A 23160-nucleotide genomic window follows, 5' to 3' on the forward strand; every position below is an offset into this window, starting at 1 on the left:
CAGGGATGGGGGGGGTGGGGGAGGTCCTGCCTCACCTACACACAGCAGGTGTGAGTGCAGCTGGCGGGGCCTGCACCCTCGGAGCGTTTTCCAATGGTGCAGCACATTCTTGTTGTCCCTCGCATTTATTTTTTATTAAATGTTTAAAATTACATTTATTGGGGTGACGGTGGTTAATTGGACCATACAGGTTTCAAGTGTGCGTTTCTGTGGCGCATGATCTGTGTGTCGCATTGCGTGCCCACCAGAAGCCCTTGAGGAGGAGATGTGATGCCAGGATGGTCGCTGGCTGTGGGAACGGAAATCAGCATTCCTTTTCCCCGAGGCGCGCTCCTCGCGAGGGCTGGTGCCTGGCAGGCAGCTGCCTGTGGCATCCAACGTGCAGGTGGGTCTGGATCCCTGGGGTGAGGTCGGGATCGGCGATGCTTCCCACGCTTGCGCACGGTTTCCGCCCGGCAGCGGCTGCGTGTGATGTGCCAGTGATCCCTGCACTGAGGACGCGCCAGGACCTCAAGGAAGGCGGCCCGTCCTTGCTGAGTCAGTCACTGTGTCCCCGCTGCCGGGCGTCTGCGTGGAGGATTCGGTTTGTGTGGGACATCGCTGCCTGGGCTGGATGTGTTCTCCCAGAGGTGGCGGGTGGAGCAGGTGCCCGGGGCAGGAGACGCCCTGAGTCCCAGGGGCGGGAGGTCTGTGGGAGCGGAGGCCCCCGGCCGCTTCGCTGCAGAGGGAGGGGACGCTGGGCACGGGCTGTAGAAGTGTGCTCACCCACAAAATCCACGGAGGTAGCAATAGCAAAAACACGTTTTCCCATCACCCCCCACGGCTGCACTTAGGTGTGTAGTCTTTTTTAAAGTTTTTTGTTACTCCTCATCCGAGGATATTTTTCCATTGATTTTTTAGAGAGAGTGGAGGCGGAGAGACAGAGAGAAACATTGATGGGAGAGAGACACATCGATTGGTTGCCTCGTGCACGGGGATCGAGCCTGCAACCAAGGTACATGCCGTTGACCGGAATGGAACCTGAGACCCTGCGGGCCAGCGCTCTACCCACGGAGCCACACCGGCCAGGGCTAGGTGTATAGTCTTTGAGGCTTTTCGGTGTGGACACACCGGGAGGCTCAGGCCCTGACGGTGTGCACTATGCCTGGCAATGAGAGGCGTGCGGCAGGGGCGGGGGTTGCTGCTCCCACGCTCCTCCCAGGGCCCCCTGCTGCTCGCCGTCTGCGTGGCTTCCCTCCTGTGGCCGCTCTCACGGTCCCCCAGCAGGGTGCGGACTGTGGCCCACAGTCAGAGCCTGGCCCCGGAGGACGACGGTGTTCGGCCTTCTTTCGGCCCCTTGATTTGGTGCTCAGCTTCATCCAGGGGGGCTCGGATGGGCGAAGGTTGTGCAGAGGACACTCCAGCCAAATAGCAGTTAGGTGCCTTCAGAACGAAGCCTGGTTTGCACTCGGGTCATCCCTGAGGCCTCCCGACAGGTCCTGGGAGGTCAGGGCCCTGCCCGCCCCTCGGGACTGGTCCACCCAGAGCCTGTCGTCCCACCCAGCCCCTGAGCGTTGCGTGGTCTTGGGATGCAGCCGTCGCCCTTCGTGTGGCTGTCTCCCCTTCCCCAGGACACCTTGTCTGGGAGGTTGGCCCCTTGGTGTTAGCAAGGAGCACGTGGGTGCTGTGGACGTCACCACGGCGTCACTCACGGGACTGGCCTCCGAGTACAGGCACCCTCTCGCTGTGCGTCCCGAGAACCGCGCTGCCTTCATACCAGAAACTTAGTGTTCCGGAACAGGCGTGTGTGCGCGTGCATGTGCTTGTGTGTATGTGTGCATGTGCGTGTGTATGTGTGTGTGCGTGTGTGAATGTCTTGTTTGTTTAAAAAAGGCCAGTGTGTTCATGGTAGAATATTTAGAAAATGCAAATATTTCCCATTGACTCACCACTGTTAATGTTTTGGTGTATGTCATTCATCTCTTTTGGGGGCATAATCTTAGGCATTTTTACAAAAATAGGAATGTATTTAAATAATTTTTAGTTTTTAAAAACACCCTTTTAAAATGAAAACAAAACAAAACAGTTTTTTTTTATTAAAACAGGAATTCCCATTCAGGAAAATTGTTAAATAGATAAATCGAGATACAAAAATACAAATACAATCCTGCCCTCTCCGATCACTTCTAAGCCATGCTTGGGGCATACCAATGTTTTCTTTTTATAAAAATACTAGAGGCCTGGTGCATGAAATTCATGCATGGTTAGGGTCCCTAGGCCTGGCCAATGATCAGGGTCCATCTGGGGGGCAACCGGTGGGGCGATCGGGGGGCCACTGCTGGCACCCACCTTGGCCGGCCTGGCACTGCCCGCTTGCTGGCCTCGCCTGCCGCCACCGCCGCTGGTCACCTCCCTCTGCAGGGCGACCAGTGGGGTGATGGGGGGGCCCTCCCTGCTGGCACCCGTCTTGGCTGGCCTGGGGCCTATGGGTGGGGGGCAGCTCCTGTGTTGCATGTCTGTCCCCTGGTGGTCAGTGTGCATTATAGCAACTGGTCGTTCCACTGGTCACTTGCCGTTCAGTCGATTTGCATATTAGGCTTTTATTATATAGGACAATTCTATATTTTATAATTTGCTTTTTCATATAATAGCTTTATTGAGATGTAGTTTACATATAGTCTTCAACTTTTTAAAGTGTATCATCCAGTCATTTTTACTATATTCAAAAATTTTACAATGATCACCACTTTCTAATTTTAGAACATTTTCATAATCCGGAAAAGAAACCTTGTACTCATTAACTGTCACTCCCATTCTCCTCTCCCCAGCTCTAGGCAGTCATTAATCTATTTCCTGTCCCTATTGATTTGCCATTTCTGGAAATTTCATACAAATGAAATCGTACAGTATGTGGTTTTTGGCCACTGATTTTGTCCGGGTAGCGTATGTTTTCAGGGTTCACCCATTTTGTAGCATGTCTCAGTAATTCCTTTTTATAGGCATGTGATACCCCACTGTACGGAGACACCACCTTTGTTTTCTGTTCATCAGCTGGTGGGCATGGGGTTGTTCCCTCTTTTCGGATATTATGAATGATGCTGCTAAGAACAGTCCTGTACTAGTTCTTGTGAGGACCTAAGTATTTATATCTGTTGTATATATTGCTGGGCCATCGGTAACTCTATGTGTAACATTTTGAGGGACTGCCAGGCTGTTTTTCAGAGCAGCTGGGATATCAGCAATGTGTGCGATTTCCAGTTTCTCCACATCTCCACCACCATTTGTTATTGTTCATTCATTTTACTTTAGACATCCTAGTGTGTGTGAAGTGGTCTCACACTGTGGTTTTGTTTTGTATATTCCTAAGACTAATTATGTTAAGCACCTTTCCATGTGCTAATTGACCATTTAGATATCTTCCTTGGGAAAGTGTCTACTCATATCCTTTGCCCATTTTAAAACTTGGTTATTTGTCTTTTTGTTACTGAGTTATAAGGGTTCTTTATATATAATTTCTTTATCAGATATATAAATTATAAATATGTTCTCCCATTCTGTGGGGTGTCTTTTCACTTTCTTGGTGTTGTCCTTTGGTACACAGAAGTTTTTAGTGTTGATGAAATCAGTTTAACTATTTTTTTCTTTAGTTGCTTGTGCTTTTGGTGTCATATCTAAGAAACCATTGCTTAGTCCAAGAGCATGAAGATTTAAACCTGTTTTCTTCTAAGAGTTACATAGTTTTAGCTCTTGCCTTTAGGCTGTGATCCATTTTGAGTTAAAATTTATGTATGGTGTGAGGTAGGGGTTCGGTGTCATTCTGATGCATGTGGTTGTCCATTAGTTGAGAAGACTACTCTTTTCCCTTTGTCAAAAATTAATTGACTACAAATGTAAGGGGTTATTTCTGAACTCTCAATTCTCTTCTTTTCTATTATATGTCCATCCTCATGCTAATACGCTCTTGATTACTCAGCTTTATAGCAAGTTTGAAACGGGGGACTTGAGAATCCTCCAAATTGGTTCTTTTTAAAGATTGTTTTGTCTATTCTAAGTCCTTTGCATTCCCTTGTTCGTTTTAGGGTCAGCTCATCAAAATATAACTTTCTCTTTCACTTGCAGACTAAGGAAAAAGAAAATGTTCATGATATAATCCCGTGTTGTCCGCTATAGTAACCCTGTGGCTGGTGGGCACGTGGAGTACAGCCTGTCCACACTGCCATGTGCTCTAAGTGTGAGCTTACACCAGGTTTTGAAGAGCTAATGTGGAAAAAAGAACAGAAAACATCTCAAATAATTGTTTATATTGATTACACATTGAGTGGTAAAATTTTATATTGGGTTAAATAATGTATATTACATAAGTTTGCCTATTTTTATCTTTTTTATGTGACTACTAGAAGATTTAAAATTATTTATGTGATTCTTATATTTATGCATTTTTTTTTGTTAATCCTCACCTGAGGGTATTTTTACCATTAGATTTTTTAGAGAGAATGGAAGGGAGGGGGAGAGACAGAGAGAGAGAAACATCTTTGTGCGAGAGACACATCGACTGGTTGCCTCCTGCACTTGCTCCCAAACCCCTGGGGCTGGGGATTGAACCTGCAACCGAGGTACGTGCCCTTGACTGGAATTGAACCTGTGTCCCTTCAGTCTGTGAGCCAATGCTCTAACCACTAAGCAACCGGCTAGGGCCAGACGTGTTTTTTACTAGCATCACATATTATTTGGTTGATTATGTGATGATTATGTAATTGTGTCAAAGTTTCTTTCTATTTACTGAGGTATAACTGACACAACATTATAGTAATTTCAGGTGTATAACATAGTGATTAGATATATGTATATACTATGAAATGGGCACCACAGTAAGTCTATTTAGCATCCAACATCCTGCATAATTATAGAATTTTTTTCTTGTGGTGAGAACTTATCAGATTTACTCTTAGCAACTTCCAAATGTGTAATAAACAGTGTTGCTAGCTGGGCTCCATGCTGTGCGCTCCACTGCCAGGGTTTGTTTTGTACCCAGAAGCGAGCCTGTTTGCCTCCCTTCATCCCCTCCACCCACTCCCTGCCCTGCCTCTGGGCACCTGTCTGTCCTCCCTCTGGACCCCCGTCTGTCCTCGTGGTCTATGAGCTCGTCTTTTTGTTTTTTAGGCTCCACTTATGAGCCAGTCATTGGCACTTGTCTTTCTCTGACTCAGTTCACTTAGTGTGATGCCCTCGAGGTCCATCCGTGTTGTTGCAAATGGCAAGATTTCATTCATCTTTATGGCCAAGTCAGCTTCCTGGTTCCGTTCTCTGTCCTTGGACACTTAGGTTGTTTCCAGTGGCCTCAGCCTCGCACAGCCAGGCCCTCGGCCCGCCGTCGGCCGTTCCTGGGGTGCCGCCAGGACGCAGGTCACCAGGAGGCCGTGGGAAATGTGGGCTGGACTTCTGCGTCTGGGGCACGCAGACTAGCGTTAGTGTCAAGTACGCGGATGACGGTTTCACATTAACACAAGATAATGTTTCCCAATAAGGCTGTGAACAGATTCAACAAATATTGACACCCCCCCCCCCCCCACCCCCGCCATGAGCCAGGCTCTGTTCCAAGAGCTGGCGATGCAGCGGTGAATGAGTCCAACCTGTAGCCAACGGGTTGGCCAGTCAAGACACCAGTGAGCCGCCAGTTAGGGCTGCGAGGCGGGAAGCAGGCGCTGGCCCAGGCTGCCGTGGGCATGCCGCCTGCAGAGCGGTCAGGGAGGGCCTTTCGGAGCAGCTGCATTTGAGCAGGGACTGAACGAACAGGGCGGGGCCGTGCGGAGGTCTGGGCGCCGGGTCAGGGAGGACAAAGACCTCCAAGTGGGGAAATGCTTGGCGTGGTTTAGGAACTGCACGGAGGCCAGAGTGGCGGGAGCTGGGTGGGAAGTGGAAGGATTCGGAACACGCTTTGAAGATGGAGTAGACAGTCTTTGCTGATGGGTGGGTGTGGTGTGTGTGCCCTGAGCCACGTGCTGAGCCAGGGGTTGTCAGAGTGGGTCCAGGGTGTTGGTGATAGGGTACCAGTCGGAAGTCAGAGCAGGTGGGGCTGGGACGCACATTTGGGGCTAGGAGAGGCCACATGGGCCTCGAGCCGGTGGAGTGAGAGGTGACCATTGGATTCGGAAACGTGGAGGTCTTGGGCCTGGGCAGGGGATGGCGTAGGCCGTGGTGGGTGAGCTTGTCCGGGGATGTGTGCATGGACAACTCCTTGAAAGCACAGGATGCTGGGGGTGGGGAGCTGGGGGCAGACTGGCTCCCGTGCGCTGGTGGGAGGGGCTGGAGAGGCTGGGGGCTGGGGTGCGCGGCTGAGGGCCAGGGGAGAGGGCGGGGCGTTGGCAGGCCTTTCCTGAGAAAACATCCGACTGCCTGTGTCAGAAGCTGAGAGGGATGGGACGGAAGGGTCGTGTAGTCTCCGTTACGGAGTTAAATGTAACATTTGCATGAATTTTTAATAGGAAACCTATGGTTTTACATAAATTGAGTCACTTTAAAGTGCTTGCCCTCAGGGTTCCTTCTCCTGTGCCTTTGGGGGTACTTTGGTGGAGAAGTTTGAGAAGCCACTTCATTATTGGGTTCTGTGGTTCTGTCGTTAAATCTCACCCAGGTGAGCATTTAACCTAAAGAGTGTGAGAGTCACTTACCCATTCTGTTAGCCGTATAGAGCTCTGGCAGCTGCCCCAGATGGCCCTCCACTGTGCATCTTAACAGCCGCTTGGCAAGCCCTCCATGCTGCGGGGGGCAGGGGCGGGGAGGCCGCGGGGAGCTCGGGCGTCTGGCAGGACGGCGTGCCCTTGATGCCCACCCTTTCCCGGGCGAGGCTGTGGAGGAGGACAGGGCCCGAGGGCAAGCCCCTTCGAGGACATCGCAGTGGAACAGTTTCCGGTTTTAACAGATCGCACTCTGGGAAGGCGGCTTGTGCGAGCCAGCCTCCGGCAGTGCTTCACCAACTGTGATGACGGCTTCTTCCCTGTTCTTGCATCGCCTGCTTTCTTTCCTTTCCATGCAGCTTTAGTGTAAGCCCCCCTCCCAGGTAGGGCTCCCCCTCCCACAGGGGGCACCACGAACAGTTAGATCACCGCGCACAGTGACCTGGCCTGGAGTGTGTGCGGGCCCAGTAGGTCCCTCCTGGGGCAGGTGCATGGCCGAGGCTGCGGGAGCTGCTTGGTAGCTGGTCATTTGGTTGCAGGACCAGGCCATGTTGCTTCCAGTTCTCCGCAGCCTCCTGGGCCGCTAGCGTGGCGGGGCCTGCGCCTTCCCTGAGCCGGGGCCTGCCCCTGGGCCCCAGACCCCCATCCTAGGGCTGGCTTCCCCGACCACCCTCACCCTCGCACAGCCGCTGAGTGTTCGCCTTCCCCCGGGCACCGGGCACCCTGTGCTCCCTCATCACTGCGGGGCAGGCCCCTGGAGGCGGGCACAGTGGCCTTGCTTCCAGCTGGCACACCCAGCCTCTGGGGAGGGCCGTGCCACACTCCTGCTCAGGGAGTTTGGGGAGCAAACAGCTGTACAAATCTGGACTTTAACTCCAGATTGCTGCGGCTCCGGGCGCCCGGCCATTACAGGGGCTCGCGGCCACTTCCCGCGTGCCTGCCTGGCCACAGTGGCTTGGAGTTTGGAATTTCTGGATCTTATTGTGGAATATGCTGGCCAGCACCTGGCAGCCGACACGAAGATGCTTGCAGCAGCAGGTCTGACTGTTGGCACCAAGTGGTGCAGAGACTGGGGTGACCTCGCGTGCGTCAGGGCCTGCCGCCCAGTGAGTTGGGGACCTCTTCTCAGAGATTTGGGGTTTCAGAATCACAGACCAGGGTGGTGGGCCTGACTCAGTGGAGGTCTGTCTGTCAGGCATGATGCCGCCCGCTGGGAGGGCAAGGGTGCTGGCTGCGTGGTGGGACGGGCACTGAGGCAGCCGTGGGTGCTGGCGGGTGCTAGCACCTTCCTGCTTCTGAGACGTGTGCTGTGCCGGTGCTGACTTCCCATGTGTCCACACAGGGCCTGGCACACGGCACGGCCTCCAGCAGGGAGTGTGGGGAGTGGCCGCCTGGACCATCCTGCGCCCCTTCCGTGGGTCTGGCGCGGGTCAAGGGCAGAGAGGGAGGCTCAAGACAAGGCTCCCACTCCTGAGCCTCTGCGCCCTGTGCCCTCGCTGTGGGCATCACACCTGGCAGGCCAGTCCTTGGTCCACACTCGCACTCTGCCCCGTGGCTGGCCAAGAGCTTCAACGTTAGAGGGACTTCATGTACGTTTCCTGAATTTTAAAATATGAGTATACTGTTATTTTAAGATCCATTTTTGATGTAGGTAGATATCTTTTTTAAAAACTACCTGTTTTCTGAAATGGTGCTTGCATTTTGAAGAAAATGTTTAATATCCAAGCTGCATGAAAGCCTGCCCATTTTGTTAGAAAATGAAGAGCCAATACTCAAATGTGCCTGGATCTGCATATTCTAAGCCTTTGAAGAGGACAGGGGGCAAACCAGTTTGTTCCCGAAGCAGATTTCACTGTTATTTCTGAAGTTTCCTGTGGACTTTGATAAACCCTGTAGAATGTGTTAGCTCACATCTGAGCGTGTGTAGTAAAGATTCTCCTTTCAACTTAGAATTGTTTCTGTCCACGGTACGTGACCTGAGGTTTAATGAGCATGACACTGAATCAGAAGCACACATTCAGTGTTTCAGATTTTATCAGCTACTACCGCTTCAAAAGACTTAAAATGCCTTTGTAATAGATTGTAAGGTACTTAGGATGAGAGTTTGTATTGTACAACTTCCTTCAAGACACTCTGGTGAGCATGGTGGCAGGACAAGGGGCGTGGTGAATATTTGCAAATAGTTTGTTTATCAGGGTTCAAAAGAGACTCCTTGTGTTTTATAATTCCCCTTTTTTGGGAACCAACCTATAATGTAAAAAATATCTGGTGGCATAATCTTTGCTCTCATGGATTATGTTTATGGAATTGGAAATGTGTGATTCCTCAGAGTGGGCGTGTTCCGCAGTCTAAATGTTTGCATCTGCACTGCATGTGTAAACATGTCAGTTTCCAAGTAGCCTTTGCAGTATCTCTATATATAAAAGGCTAATATACTAAGTGTCCGTCCGTCCGGTCGCTATGATGCGCACTGACCACCAGGGGGCAGACGCTCAATGCAGGAGCTGCACTGATGCGCACTGGCCATTTACAGAGAAACAGAGTTTCAGTCCACAGACCTGGCGCCCACAAGCAACACTCAGCTTCCCCCAGGTGGGACACAGGCCCGCCACCTCCCCAGAGCAACAGTCCACCAAATTGCAGCCAATGCTGCCGAGACCCCATGGTGCAAAATGCGGCCCACAGCACAGCCCAGCCTGGAAACGGGTGGCTGTGGGTGCCGGGTAATGATGTCACATAGCAATGCCCGGCTTCTTCTCCCTAGCGACTAGCCTCCTTGGAGTTTCTTCAGCCCAGGAATACAACTTACTTCATAGCCAGGTGCAAGCATTGTACACTTTAACCAAATGTCTGTGAAGCATTTTCCCGTGCCTCATCTCATTTGATCCTCACAGAAGTCCTGGAATAGATAGATAGGAGACTCAGTGGAATCCTATTTTCTTTTCATTAGCTGGAAAATGGAGATTTAGAAAGCTTAGAAACTTGACCCAACTGAAAAGAAGGAAGAAATGGTGGACCTTGAAAATGACCTCAGGTTTTCTCACTGCACAGAATATAGTCAAACACTGCTGCAGTTAAATATTTTACCCTTTGTTCTCCCTGCAGGATCTACAATAATAATCTGCTTCATGTTGATATTTACTGCTGTGTTGCTGACAATTACCTGAAAGAGAAGTTGGGGTGCTTCACTGGGCTGGAAAAAGTTTAGCTACATCAGAAAGCAGGTCTATTTAAGCAAGTATATTCTATGTCTATAAAAGGCTAAGTTGACTCACGCATGCGTGATACATATAAAGCTCTCGCTGGCACCCGTTGCACGCGTGTGTTTCGATCTGTCATTGTCGATCGTGAATTTGGTTGACACTTCTATTATAGAGAAAGGGCGAATAGCAGTATTAAAATATTTCTCCAATTAATTTCCTTTAAATGTGCATGAATCCGTGCACCAGGCCTCTAGTTGTAGTATATTACAGAAGGCTTTTTAAAAGGTCCAGAAACGTGTTATGTGTTTAAGTGCTTAAATATTTTCTTCTACTGGGATTAAAAAAAAAAGCTAAGATTTTTCATTTAGGTTTTTTTTGTTTGTTAATCCTCACCCATGGATATTTTTCCCATTGATTTTTAGAGAGAGTGGAAGGGAGAGGTAGAGAGAGAGAAACATCGATGTGAGAGAGAGATATCAATTGGTTGCCTCCTGCATGTGCTCCATCCAGGGTCGGGGATTGAACCTTCAACCCAGTTACATGCCCTTGACTGGGCATCGAAGCCGCCACACTGGGCAGGGCTTGCAGAGGTTTTTAATGCCACTGAGGCAGTGGGAGGCTCCGCTAACGCTTCCGATGGTATCATCATTTTGGAAAAACCATTTCACTGTAGGGGTGTTCACAAAAGCTAGAGCCTTTCTGGCCGGTTTGACATTGCTTAGCTATATAGGCAGCAAGCGGTGCAGTGTCAAACCAATTCAGAATCACTCATGTTGTCCGCGTGCAGATTTCCTGTACTCAGTATTTAAACTGCAAACCTACCAGCCTGAGTGATTCGAAATACAGTAGCATAAGAAGAATTAGATCTACCAACCAGAAAAGTGTGCATATCTAAAGTAGTTTCTTTTCTTGATTTTGGTTAAGTTAGCAGAAGTATCTTCACATCTGTAATTTCTGGTAACTTAATGAGAACACGCTGAACTTTTGGGTCGCAATAAATTTCCCATTATGTAAAACATCTTCCACGCTGGCTGACTCATTGTGAGTGATGAGCAGGCACGATTGTCTTCCTGCGGAAAGTGGAAGCACACTACCGTAATGACACTTCGGGATCACGCACCGGCGCGGCCACACGCTGTGCCTGCGGGCCGGTGGCGGAGGGCTCGAGGTGGACAGACACAGGGGAGCGCCCGGGCGAGGTGTCCGTCAGTGAGCTGGGGGTTTATGCAGGGCTTACTTCGGTTTTTATGAGAGTTTGTTTTTCTTTTTATTGATTTCAGAGAGGAAGGGAGGAGAGAGGTAGAAACATCAGTGATGAGAGAATCATTGATCAGCTGCCTCCTGCACGCCCCACACTGGGGATCGAGCCTGCAACCCGGGCATGTGCCCTGACTGAGAATCGAACCATGACCTCCTGGTTCATAGGTCGACGCTCAACCCCTGAGCCACACCGTCTGGGCTGTTTTTACCAGTATGTTCAGTTAATGAATGTGTTTTCTTTGACTTATTGACTTCAGTTTTATAAATATTTCTGGTTTTTAAAGCCCAAGTGGTTTTGTTTATTTCATAATAGAAAGAACTAAGTACATGCACACTTTCTGGTGGTGATGGTGGGGTTGATGATTTTCCTAGTGATGCTCTTTCATGTTTAAAAGTGCTACCTTTGTAGACGTTTGTAATTGATGTTTAGCATTACAGTTGCAATCAGTTTTTTTCTTGAAAAACTGTTAGGCTCTGAGATTTGTGGGAGAAAAAGTTACTAAAAACAGTTACGAGTTTAACTGCAAGAAGCTTATTTAAAATTATTTGTTTTCTTTTTATTTATTTAAAAATATATATTTTTCTAATATATATTTTTATTGATTTCAGAGAGGAAGTGAGAGAGAGAAACATCAATGATGAGAGAGAATCATTGATCAGCTGCCTCCTGTACACCCCACACTGGGGATCAAGCCTGCAACCCGGGCAGGTGCCCTTGACCGGAATCGAACCTGGGACCCTTCAGTCCGCAGGCCGACGCTCTATCCACTGAGCCAGATCAGTTAGTGCTAAAATTATTTGGAAGGGATACCCCCCAAATAATGCAATTGGGGAAACGTTTTCTTTCTTTATTTCTTTGAGATATGAGCTGCACCTCATTAAGTGATGTGAACTCAGATGTTTTGCCATTGACTGGATTGTGTCAGGTTTTTAAAAAATAACTTGATTGAGATAGTCACATACCGCACACACAATTCATCTCTCCTTGCGCCCATTCCGTGGCTTTAGTATGTTCACAGGGTTGTGCCTTCATTGGACACTTGGTGTAATGGACCGTGTACTGCGGGTCTTTGCACTCGGCAGGGTGTTCCCGGGGTCCATCCGTTGAGTAGCTGAGCGGCTGCCGGTTGTTCCTTTTGCTGCCCAGTCTGTCCACTGTGGACGGCACCAGGCTGATGCACGCGGCAGTCCCTGGGTGAACACTCGGTTGTTCCCCTTGTTGGCTGTTGGGAATGTGTGCTGCTAGGAACGTCGTGTACAGGCGTTTGTGTGCACGTGTTTTCATTTCTTTTGGGTGTGTACCTAGGAGTTTGCATCTGTTTTTTTTTAAATTATCTTTATTGTTGAAAATATTACAGATGTCCCCTTCCCGTGCCCTCTACCTAAGAATATGTGTGGGTTTTTAATTGATTTTGAGAGAGAGGAAGCGGGCGGGGGGGTTGGGGTGGGGGGAAGAAACATTGATGTGAGAGAGAAACCAATGGGTTGCCTCCCATACATGCCCCGACCGGGGATCGAACCCACAGTCTAGGTATGTGCCCTGACGGGGAATCGAACCCGCAATGTCTGGATGTAGGGGACGACGTTTCAACCAACTGAGCCACCAGCTGCGGCTAGGTCTGCTTTTGGTGCTTCTTTGAGCTCCTGTTTGGTTCTGATTTAGGTTTGTGAAGAGGTTCTGTAACAGATAACGGCTTCTTGACCTTCCTGGTGACTCGGTGACTCTGTTTTATGCTTGAAACCCCTGGACGATCCTTTCCCCCCTCCCCACCCCACCCCCCAACCCCGTGCCTGTAGGATTATATGTTTTTGTTTGTTTTTGTTAATCCTCACCCAAGGATATTTTTTCCCTTGATTTTCAGAGAGAGTGGAAGGGAGGAAGAGGGGGAGAGAGGAAAACCATCAATGTGAGAGAGAGACATTAATTGGTTGCCTCCCGCATGCGCCCTGACCAGGGTTGGGATCAAACCTGCAACCGAGGTACATACCCTTGACCGAGAATCAGACCTGAGACCCCTCAGTGTGCAGGCCTGTGCTCTGACCATTGAGCACACCGGCTGGGCTCTAGTTTATATTTTTATGTTCTCCCCTCTTCTTCTTGGTGCCCAGCATCGGGCGGTTATGACGGCATGGTTTCATTTCCTTTAGCCAGTATGCCACTCACTCCTGCGGCTTTTTTCATGGGAATTTTGGTAACTGGGTTGCCTGTTTTTGAGGAAATAAACATCTTAAGATAGTAGTGATCCTCTTGAGCATTTTGTTAAGTGTCCAATGAGACCTACAGGGATGTTCCATAATTTGTATCAAATTCCTGTGAATGTACATTAACACTATTAGCTAATTGCCTGAGCTAGATTATGAATTTCATTACTGCTGTTTAATTAAGGAGCAGATTCTGCCATGGTCATTCCAGTTAATGGTGAGCGTCCTGCAGGTCTCTCGTCTCGTATTTAAACCGAGTGAGCCTTGGGAAGATTATTGTGAGCTTTGTGGATATTGTCTGTATTTTGTAACAGCAGTGCCTTACATTTTGAGAAGTGTATACTTTTGGGAACCTTTCACATGCATAATATCAGCTAAACCAAACGAACTCTCCCTCGCTGGTGTTTCCCAATGGTTAGTGTCAGCCCTAGTGTTGAAAGGTTTCGGGTTCAATTCTTGGTCAAGTACATGAACCTAGGTTGCAGGTTCGATCCCCAGCCCCAGTTGGGGCATGAGGGAGGCAACCAATCAATGTGTCTCTCTCACATTGATGTTTCTCTCCCTCCCTCCCTTCTTCTCTCCCTTCCACTCTCTCTAAAACTCAATGGGAAAAATATCCTGTGTGAGGATTAACAACAGAAATATCAGATGAACTCGCCTGCTGGAGTGTCAGCTGGTTGAGCTCCATTCCGTGCACCGACAGGTTGCCGGTAGGTTCTCTGTCAGGGCACACGCCTGGCTGCAGGTCTGACCCCCGGTGAGGGAGCATGGGGAAGGCAAGCAACCGATGTTTCTCCCTCTCTCCCTTCCTCTAGAGCTCTAAGCTTGTCCTCGGGTGACGACTAAAGAAAAGAGAAATCAAATGAGCTCTAAGGTTTGTAGGACAGGTCCTACTCCGTCCCTGTAGGCAAGAACTCCCAGGTCGGAAAGGGCAAGCAGTTGGTTGGGAGAAGTGCCCGGGGAGGCAGGGGCTGTGGGTGCCGAGTCCGAGCGCCAGCAGCTGCCGGCACAGCCGCGTGGGGCTCCCCGCCGTGCACTGGAAAGGTATGGCTCCTGTGAGCGGCCTCCCCTCCTCGTCTCTAACGGGAGATGAGAGGAAGCCACGCCCGTGCCCGGAACCTGCTCACTGCTCTGGGTTTCCATCTTTTTTTTTTTAGGTTGATTTTAGAGCAAGAGGAAGGGGGTGGGAGAGAGAGAGAAACATCAGTTCTACTATGCATGCATTCATTGGTTGATTCTGGTATGTGCCCTGACTGGGGATTGAACCTGCAACCTTAGTGCTAACCAACCCAGCTATCGGCCAGGGCCTGCCCTTGGTTTTCTGACGGTTGACCTGGAAGCGGTTTGAGTGGTCCTGTAGTGGGCTCCTCCTGTCACCCCTGCTCTGACCTCCCACCCCCACCCCTAGCCCCAGAGCCCCACTCCCTGCTGGTTTCTCTCCCGCAGTGCAGTGCCTACCACCCCCACGTCGTTCCCACTGCCAGCCTTGGCCCCCACCCGCTGGGCACTGTCTGTTCCAGGAAGCACAGAGTCTTGACGGAAGACCCTGCCAGCTCCTCTGGACGCTCCTGGGAACGCCTCTCGGGCCGGGCCTCTGCCGATCGGTGGGGAGAGCGCCTCGGTGCCCGGGGCTGCGGCTGGCAGCGGCTGGCGGGCGAGGCTGCCAGGGCCAGCCTTGATCTCTGACTTGAAAGGCAGAGCGGCAGCGGGTGCCCAGGCCTGGATATGCCAGAGGCGTTTGAGACAAGGGCCTCTGAGGCGGTAGCTACTGTAGTGAGTCCACAGGCACTGACGGCAGAGACTTCCTCGCGGCTCTGCCCTCCTCTGCTCACCGGCTGCTGGGAGGTTGCCAGACAGCCAGGAGTTGGCCCGAGGCCTCTCTGAGACTCACTTCCCATCCTCACCTTTCCGAGGAGGTGGGTTGGGAGGCTGCAGTATTGCCACAGGTGGCTCTGCTCCCCCAGCCAGGCCCCGGGAGCATCACCCTCGGGCTGGGTCTGAGCTTTGGTCCGGAGCCTAGAAAAGCAGCGGCCGCTGGTGAGGTGCGGCCCGTGGAGCCGGCCTGGGCTGAGTCCGCCTCCCGCACCTGGACTTACCGTGGTTCCCTGGGCCTGGGTGTCCGGCTGTCGGGCGGAGAGGGTGCTGGGCGCTCCTCACGGAGGGACAGGCGGAGCCTGATGGCCGACCTGTGGGGGCCCCAGCTTCCAGCTCCCACTGTAGATACTAAAGTGTTTGCCCTTCAAGGGCCTGGGGGTCAGCAGGGATGTCACTCTGCGGGTGCTAACTACTGGGGTGACCGGGCTTCGCCGCTGGGGTGGAGAGTTGTTGAAGACTGGATGGAGGAGACGATTCTGGAGCCTGCACTAGGGGGGTGGGGGGTTCCCAGAGGCAGCACGGTGTTGGCAGGGCACCACCTGCGTTCTGTGGTACTAGACCGAGGGGGCCCGTGCACCCTTAGCTCGTTCATTCACTCACCTGCCCTTTACCCAGCGCCTGCTTGCGTCAGGCTGGGCACCAGACTTGGATCGAATACAACACGGCTGGACCAGGCCACTTAGACAACCATCCCGCCTGGAGGTGGTCCCCCGCGTCACTGGGAGACAGCTGCCACCCATCGAGGGGTGCGTGGTGTCGCCCTGCTAGGCTCAGAGTCTGCCCCTCCTGTGCGCACCTCAGATGCCAGGCACTCAGGCATCTGTCCGCGGGTGGTGGTGGTGGTGGTGGTGATGGTGGTGGTGGTGGTGGTGGTGGTGATGGTGGTGGTGGTGGTGATGGTGGTGGTGGTGGTGATGATGATGATGGTGGTGGTGGTGGGGTGACGGCTCAGGCTGAGGAAGTGCTGGCCGTGCCGAGGGCCGTGTGCGCCGTGGGGGCTTCCCCCACCTCCCTTCCCTGCTGAGTGACCCTCAGCTGCTAGGTGTCCTGCACAGAACCTTCCCGGACCCCGTGGCTCCCAGACCCCCCACCCTGTGTGCTGGCCCGCCTCACGCTTGGAACGCCTCGTCCCCGTGGGCTTTCCCGAGTGCCCGTGCCCATCCGGACGGTGCGGTCTGCCCGAGGCCGCATGGCCGTGGCCGCCGTGTGCAGGGGCTGAATGAGCGAACATCAGAGGTCACTGCTGTAGTAGCTGCTGCTGAACTCGGTCCAAATCCCTGCTTCGGGATTGGCCGGTGGCTTAACAATTCTGGCTCCGACCGCGTAATGGTTCTCGGTGCTGTGAAGGCAGCGGGGAGTGCAGGCGATGGCGGCCCCCGAGGAGCTGGGCGCCCCGTGCCTGCTGCGTCTGGGGCGACAGCCCCTCTGTGTGCAGGAGGCCCTGAGGGGTTAGAGCGTGCTCAGCAGGTGTGCGGCTCTCACAGGCAGCCGGGAGGGAGCGGGGACGGCGGTGTCATCGCCTACATTTCCTCACGGCTGCGCTCTTACCCAGCACAGCACGTCGTTAGGGCTCCCCTCCCATGACCCACAGACCAGCCGGCCCCAGCAGGCAGGCTGGGGAGGTGGGACCCCCCCCCCCAGGTGTTGGCAGCGTTTTATAGAGGCGCTTCCTGTGCCAGGAGCCCCCACGCTCCCGCTCCGAGGTCGGTGGCTTCAGAAAGACTGCAATGCAGCGGTTCCCTGTGGCTGTTACTATGGGAGCCCCAGGCGAGGGCCTCTGCGCCCTCCGGGCCCCTCCCCGGCGCTGCCTGCCGCCAGCAGGGTGAAGCGGAGGTACCGGGCGCTTTCCTGGCCGCCTGGGGGGGAGCAGGGGGATGTTTGCGGGAGGCTTGGAGGCTGGGGCCAGTGCGCGGCTCCCTACTCGGCTCCCTGCTCGGCTCCCTGCTCGGCTCCCTGCTCCTGCGGGCGCCGTGGCTGCCCAGGCGCGCGGGGCTGAAGATGCCTGTGCAGCGGTGCTCGGAGCGCTCGTGCCGGTCCCCACACGCGGTGGCTCGTGAGAAGGTAGGGGCTTTAAAAGCCATGCACGGCCGTATTGGAGGTGCTGCGAAGGCCCCAGCAGGTCCTGAGAGACGAGCCTTCGGCGTCTCGGAGGGGGCAGGGTGGGCATTTGAACAGGCACCTTATTGGTTGGGCAGATGCCCTCTGAGTGAGTCATTGAAGTTGTTCTTGCAGAGCTCTGCTTCTCTGACTCCCGAGCGCGGCTGGATTCCAGAGGTAGACATGGCTGCAATGTCGTTGCTCCTCTACCCGAAGCCGTAAGACACTTTCCTTCATCTGTTTCACAAAACCTCCCGCGTGGCGGCGGGTGCTGAAGTCTTGTTTCCTTGGTTCTTGCCTTCAGGCGAGCGTTTCGGGCGTGTTGCTCTGCTGTCCGGGGTGTGGGATTCCGCCTCCAGTGGCTCAGAGAGGGGCTGAGAGTCAGAGCTCTGATTCGTTTTGCTAGGAATCGGTGGCACCAAACTGTATTAAATGCATTAGGAGGGATACTTTCTATGTCCCAGCACCAAGAAATACGTTGCCAGGGTTACCATGGCAGCTGCATGCCTTCGGGAAAGCTGATGAATGGCTTCTGGACCTTCTGGTGTTTTCAGCTCGAGGTCCCGGTGGAGGCTGCGTCCTGATGATGGGAGTGAATGCAGCACCACCTCCTCTCTGTTTACCAGGCGGCCGTGCAGCAGTTCTTCCTGCTGAGGTCTGCCTTCGCCTCTTGCTTCCTGGCCACAGACTGTGGGCTAAGGGATGTGTCCAGCTTCAGGTTGGGTCTGCCTGTGTGAGCACCAGGGCCCAGCACCTCTGTCTGCGGGTGTGGGTGCTGGCGGCCCTCGCCTCCCCAGGCCTAGCAACACCCTGCGGCCAGGCGCCTGCTTCTCCCCCGACGTCATCATGGTTGGGGTGCAGAGGGAGCCCCAAGTCAGGAGGACCCCTGTCCAAACGCCACCTTGTGAGAATAACAGACAAAGGCCGACTTCTTCATCGCCAAACAGGGTTGTCTGTTGTTTGTGGGAATGAGTGTGGCATCGTTTCTTGTGTATTTAAACTCTATCCCTGTGGTGACTGGGACTGAAGAGGATCTGTCAGTACTTGGTAAAAGGCCTCCTGACAGCCTCTGTGTGGGCGCAGGAGGCCTGAGGGGCTGCTGAGGCCGTAGATCACAGTAGATCACAAGAGGGGCGGCCAGGCTCCCCGAGGACATGTCACTGGCATGTAACCGTGTAACCGTTCTCCTCATTAGTAAACACTCCGAGTTTACGCTCCAGCTCGAGGGCGGATTGACTCACAGGCCCACCCCACGCTGGCAGCAGTGACTCACCTGCAGGCCTCGGTGCGTCTTCAGCAGATTCAGCCCTTTGTTGTGCAGATGAGGAAACCCAGGCCCAAAGAAGTTATGCCACCGGGTTAAGGGCCAGAGCAGGTCAGAACCAGGTCTGGGATCAGCACTGGCTGCCGGCTCGGCTCCTGGCAGAAGGGGTTCGCTCTCGGCCGCTTGCTCTGGGTCTGTAGAGAGGCCCTCTGGTGTGGCAGTAGAGTTCGCTGGCTGGTGATTTTATTTTATTTTATTTTTTTTTTATCATTGACTGTTTTAATCATTTTATTTATTTATTTTTTAATTAAATCTTTATTGTTCAGATTACATTTGTTCCTCTTTTTCCCCGCCCCCATAACTCCCCTCCTCCCAGTTCCCGCCCCACCCTTCGCCCTCACTCCTCACCCACTGTCCTCATCCATAGGTGCACGATTTTTGTCCAGTCTCTTCCCGCATCTCCCATTCCCCTTTCCCCCCCAAGAATAGTCTGTCCATTCCCTTTCTATGTCCCTGATTCATTATAATCACCAGTTCATTCTGTATATCAGATTATTTATTCACTTGATTCTTAGATTCACTTGTTGATAGATGCATGTTTGTTGTTCACAATTTGTATCTTTACCTTTTTCTTCTTCCTCTTCTTAAAGGATACCTTTCAGCATTTCGTATAATACTGGTTTAGTGCCGAAACCGGTTTGGCTCAGTGGATAGAGCGTCGGCCTGCGGACTGAAAGTTCCCAGGTTCGATTCCGGTCAAGGGCATGTACCTTCGTTGTGGGCATATCCCCAGTAGGAGATGTGCAGGAGGCAGCTGATCGATGTTTCTCTCTCATCGATGTTTCTAACTCTCTATCTCTCTCCCATCCTCTCTGTAAAAAATCAATAAAATATATTTAAAAAAAAAAATACTGGTTTAGTGGTGATGAACTCCTTTAGCTTTTCCTTATCTGTGAAGTTCTTTATCTGACCTTCAATTCTGAATGATAGCTTTGCTGGATAAAGTAATCTTCGTTGTAGGTTCTTGGTATTCAGCACTTTGAATATTTCTTGCCATTCCCTTCTGGCCTGCAAAGTTTCTGTTGAGAAATCAGCTGACAGTCGTATGGGTATTCCCTTGTAGGTAATTGAGTCTCTTTCTCTTGCTGCTTTTAAGATTCTCTCTTTGTCTTTTGCTCTTGGCATTTTAATGATGATGTGTCTTGGTGTGGTCCTCTTTGGATTCCTTTTGTTTGGGGTTCTCTGTGCTTCTTGGACCTGTAAGTCCATTTCTTTCACCAGGTGGGGGAAGTTTTCTGCCATTATTTCTTCAAATAGGTTTTCAATATCTTGCTGTCTCTCACCTTCTGGCACCCCAATAATTCTGACATTAGTGCGCTTGAAGCTGTCCCAGAGGCTCCTTACACTATCTTCGTATTTTCGGATTCTTTTTTCATTTTGCTTTTCTGGTTGGGTGTTTTTTGCTTCTTCGAATTTCAAATCTTTGGCTTGATTCTTGCGCTCCTCTGGTCTGCTATTGGATATAATATTCTTTATTTCAGACCGTGTATGCTTAATTTCTAGTTTCTTTATCGTAGCATCGAGGGTCTCATTAGTTTTTGTGAGGCTCTCCACAAGTTTATTGCAAGCCCTCAAAATTGCGTTTTTTAGCTCCATATCCTCCATTTCTGTCATGTTTTTTTGTCTCCGCATTTTTTCTGCTTTCTTGGTGTACCCCCTTGTGGTCTTTGTGCGCAGTCTTGTTCTAGTTAAGCCTTGATTTTTTTAGTTAATACTGAGGGATTTGACCACCAGGCTGACTGGCTGTGAGAATCAGCTGTGTGGAAAACTTCTGTCCTCTGGGGAGGTGCTAATCTAGCCTTTGCCTGAGGCGATCCCGCAAATGGCTCTGCGCAGGGCCTGGGTGGGGCGGGATCAACAGGGCGGGTGGAGGGAGCAGTTATGGCTGCTCTCAGTCCCTTCCCAGAGGCTCTGCTTCTCAGAACCCCGGCAGCCGCTGCAAACCTCGGAGAGAAAGCTGCCCTCAGATTCCAACTGATGCCGGACAATCCCGCTTCTCCCGTCTGAGTCTGAGTCCCTAGAGACTCGCCTGGATCTGGAGCCCAAAGTCTGAGACTCACTCCCGACCGAAAACGACAACCGCGCCCTCAGCCAGAGTTCGCTGGCTGGTGATTTTAAAAGCCCGCCTTCTCTCCGCCTTTGTCATTGCTGGGACTGCGCTCAGTACGCCGGGGCTCAGGCCGAGTGGTGGCGAAACCCAGCCTGTGTGTCCGGGTAAACTGTGCCCGTGCCGTCCGTGCTGTTTGCAGAGAAGCTGAGCTGGCCCGGTGGCCATGGGACAGGGCCTGGGGGATGCGCACCTGAACCATCACCTGCTACATCCAGGCCTCGACACTGTTTTCTAAGACAGTAACACGGGCTCTCGGGTGTGGCTTACAGGTTACAGCTCATCACAGGTAATAAGAGATTCTGCTTATGAGGCTTGACATACAAATTGATGGTTAGTCAGATGCCAGTTAACCCAGAATTTTTTAAAAATATGTTTTATTGATTTTTTACAGAGAGGAAGGGAGCGGGATAGAGAGTTAGAAACATTGATGAGAGAGAGACATCGATCAGCTGCCTCCTGCACACCCCCTACTGGGGAGGTGCTTGCAACCGAGGTACATGCCCCTGACCGGAATCGAACCTGGGACCTTTCAGTCCGCAGGCTGACGCTCTATCCACTGAGCCAAACCGGCCAGGGCTAACCCAGAATTTTAACTCACCCGTCTTCAGGAAGACTGAGGTTTTACTGTAGGACTGACAGTGCTGGATCCCTCCTGCGGTTCTCACAGACCTTGGACGAGGGGCGGGGTCTTGCTCCTCCCTGGGGGCCTGGGCCAGGGTTGTGACCCCTTCACCAGTGGTAAGGCAGCGATGTTCGACTTCCTTAACAAGGGCACAGCTTTGCCTGGACGGCGTGGCTCAGTGGTTGAAAGTTGACACGTGAATCAAGAATTGGAGATTTGATTCCTGGACAGGGCCTGTGTCCGGGTTGTGGGCTCGATCCCCAGTGTGGGGCATACAGGAGGCAGCCGATCAATGATTCTCTCTTATTGATGTCTCTCTCTCTCTCTTTCCCTCCCTTCCTCTCTGAAATTGATAAAAAGCATTAAAAAAAAATAAAGGGCACAGCTTTGCCTGGCTTCTGGTTTTGGGACGCCTGCTCTGGGACCTGCTGCCATGCTGAGCAGCAGCCCGCCAGCTCCCACGGGGGACCGGGCACCCCGCAGCCGCCTGTCAGCCCCGTGGCGGCGAGTGCGTGGCAGCAGGCGGTTCTGCTTCCGCTTTCTCACTTTCTAGCGCAGGCCCCAGACGCGGAGCCGAGAGGTGCTGTCAGTCATCACCGTCCTGTGTCCGGGCACGGCCCACAGACCTGTGGACACGACCAGGTGGCTCTCACCACTCCACGAAGCCTGGTTTCTGGATCCGAGGGTCCGGTCACCGGTAGTAGATACGGCGTTCTATTACATGCTGGAGATGGAAAGCAGAAGAAACTAGTGGCTCTGGATAACTAGCCTTAAATTTTTTAAAATAACAGCTCTTTCAAGATAATTTGCATGCCATGAATGGCACCCTGCTACAGCGTACAGTTCAGCAGTTTTCAGTGTGTTCCCAGCTGTGCATCCAGAACATTCCATCTCCCCAGAGTGGCCATCAGACCCTGACTCGACTCACAGTGAATGGGAGTGGGAGGTGGGGGTGCTGCGCAGTGTGAAGCCCGGCGCCACGTGTCGGGGGACCTGGGGGCGCTCGGCCAGGCTCCTGAGGGTGCGAGTTCCCGGCGAGGCGCCCAGGTGAGAGCCTGGCGGGTGGAGCTGGTTTGGCTGCAGCCCCTGGAGCGTGGGTTACGCGCACGGCGTGGCTGTTGCGTCTCTGATGAGCCGTGAGCCGTGAGCTTTAACTGGCTTTCCATGCAGGGGCAGCAGCAAGGGTTTCGGGGCAGAGACATGCTGCCAACGGGAAGGGCACCTCGGTGTTTGGGGAGCAGCGGGCACCTTGGCGTGGCGTGCCTTTGCGTTCTTTCCGCCACGCACACGTGTTCCCATGCTCCCGGCTGCCCTCCCGTGGGCGTGTGCTGTTTCGTTTCCACGCCCGCTCACGAGGATGTGGACTTCATGGGCAGAAGCAAAGGCAGGGCCCAGAAGGAGGGGCCCCTTCTCTGTGAAGGGCTCATGGGGACGGGCAGGCTGGCGGCTGCCCTGTCTCCCTGCGGTCGACGGGGTGTGAACAGCGAGTGCGCCTGTGTCCCGTCGCCCTGGGCACAAAGCGGCCCGTCCGCCTGCCCAGAGGCCGCCATCGGCACCTTCCGGTCGTGGGTCCCGCCTGGCCCCCGCGGTGCGAGGCGGTGAGGGCATCCTGCTCTCATCACTGAGCTCACCAGTCAGGGCAACACTTGATTTTTCTTATTGCATTTACCTGTTTCTAATTTTCTGAAATTTGCAGAAACAGTTAATTTCTGCGGATTCTTCAGATCATGGCTTAGCACCCTCTCCTCAGGGAGGCCTTTATAAGTGTGCGTCCTGGTGGGTTCAGCGTGTGCTGCCCTGCGGTAGTTTTCCTG

The 23160-nt window shown here is 52.5% G+C and overlaps 1 protein-coding gene across 2 annotated transcripts in view; it reads left to right on the forward strand.

Annotated features, from left to right (window-relative positions):
• Positions 1-366: 366 nt before the first annotated feature.
• TRAF3 (TNF receptor associated factor 3) overlaps positions 367-23160 on the forward strand; it is a 73674-nt gene continuing 50880 nt past the window's right edge. Inside the window, exon 1 of one of the 2 annotated variants that reach the window (XM_023745978.1) lies at positions 367-385. The gene's annotated coding sequence lies outside the window, so the exon portion shown is untranslated. The remainder of the gene's footprint in view (positions 386-23160) is intronic. The other variant, XM_023745979.1, reaches the window with a different exon arrangement.

This window comes from Myotis lucifugus, unplaced genomic scaffold, assembly GCF_000147115.1.
Source record: "Myotis lucifugus unplaced genomic scaffold, Myoluc2.0 scaffold_610, whole genome shotgun sequence".
Lineage (NCBI taxonomy): Eukaryota > Metazoa > Chordata > Mammalia > Chiroptera > Vespertilionidae > Myotis > Myotis lucifugus.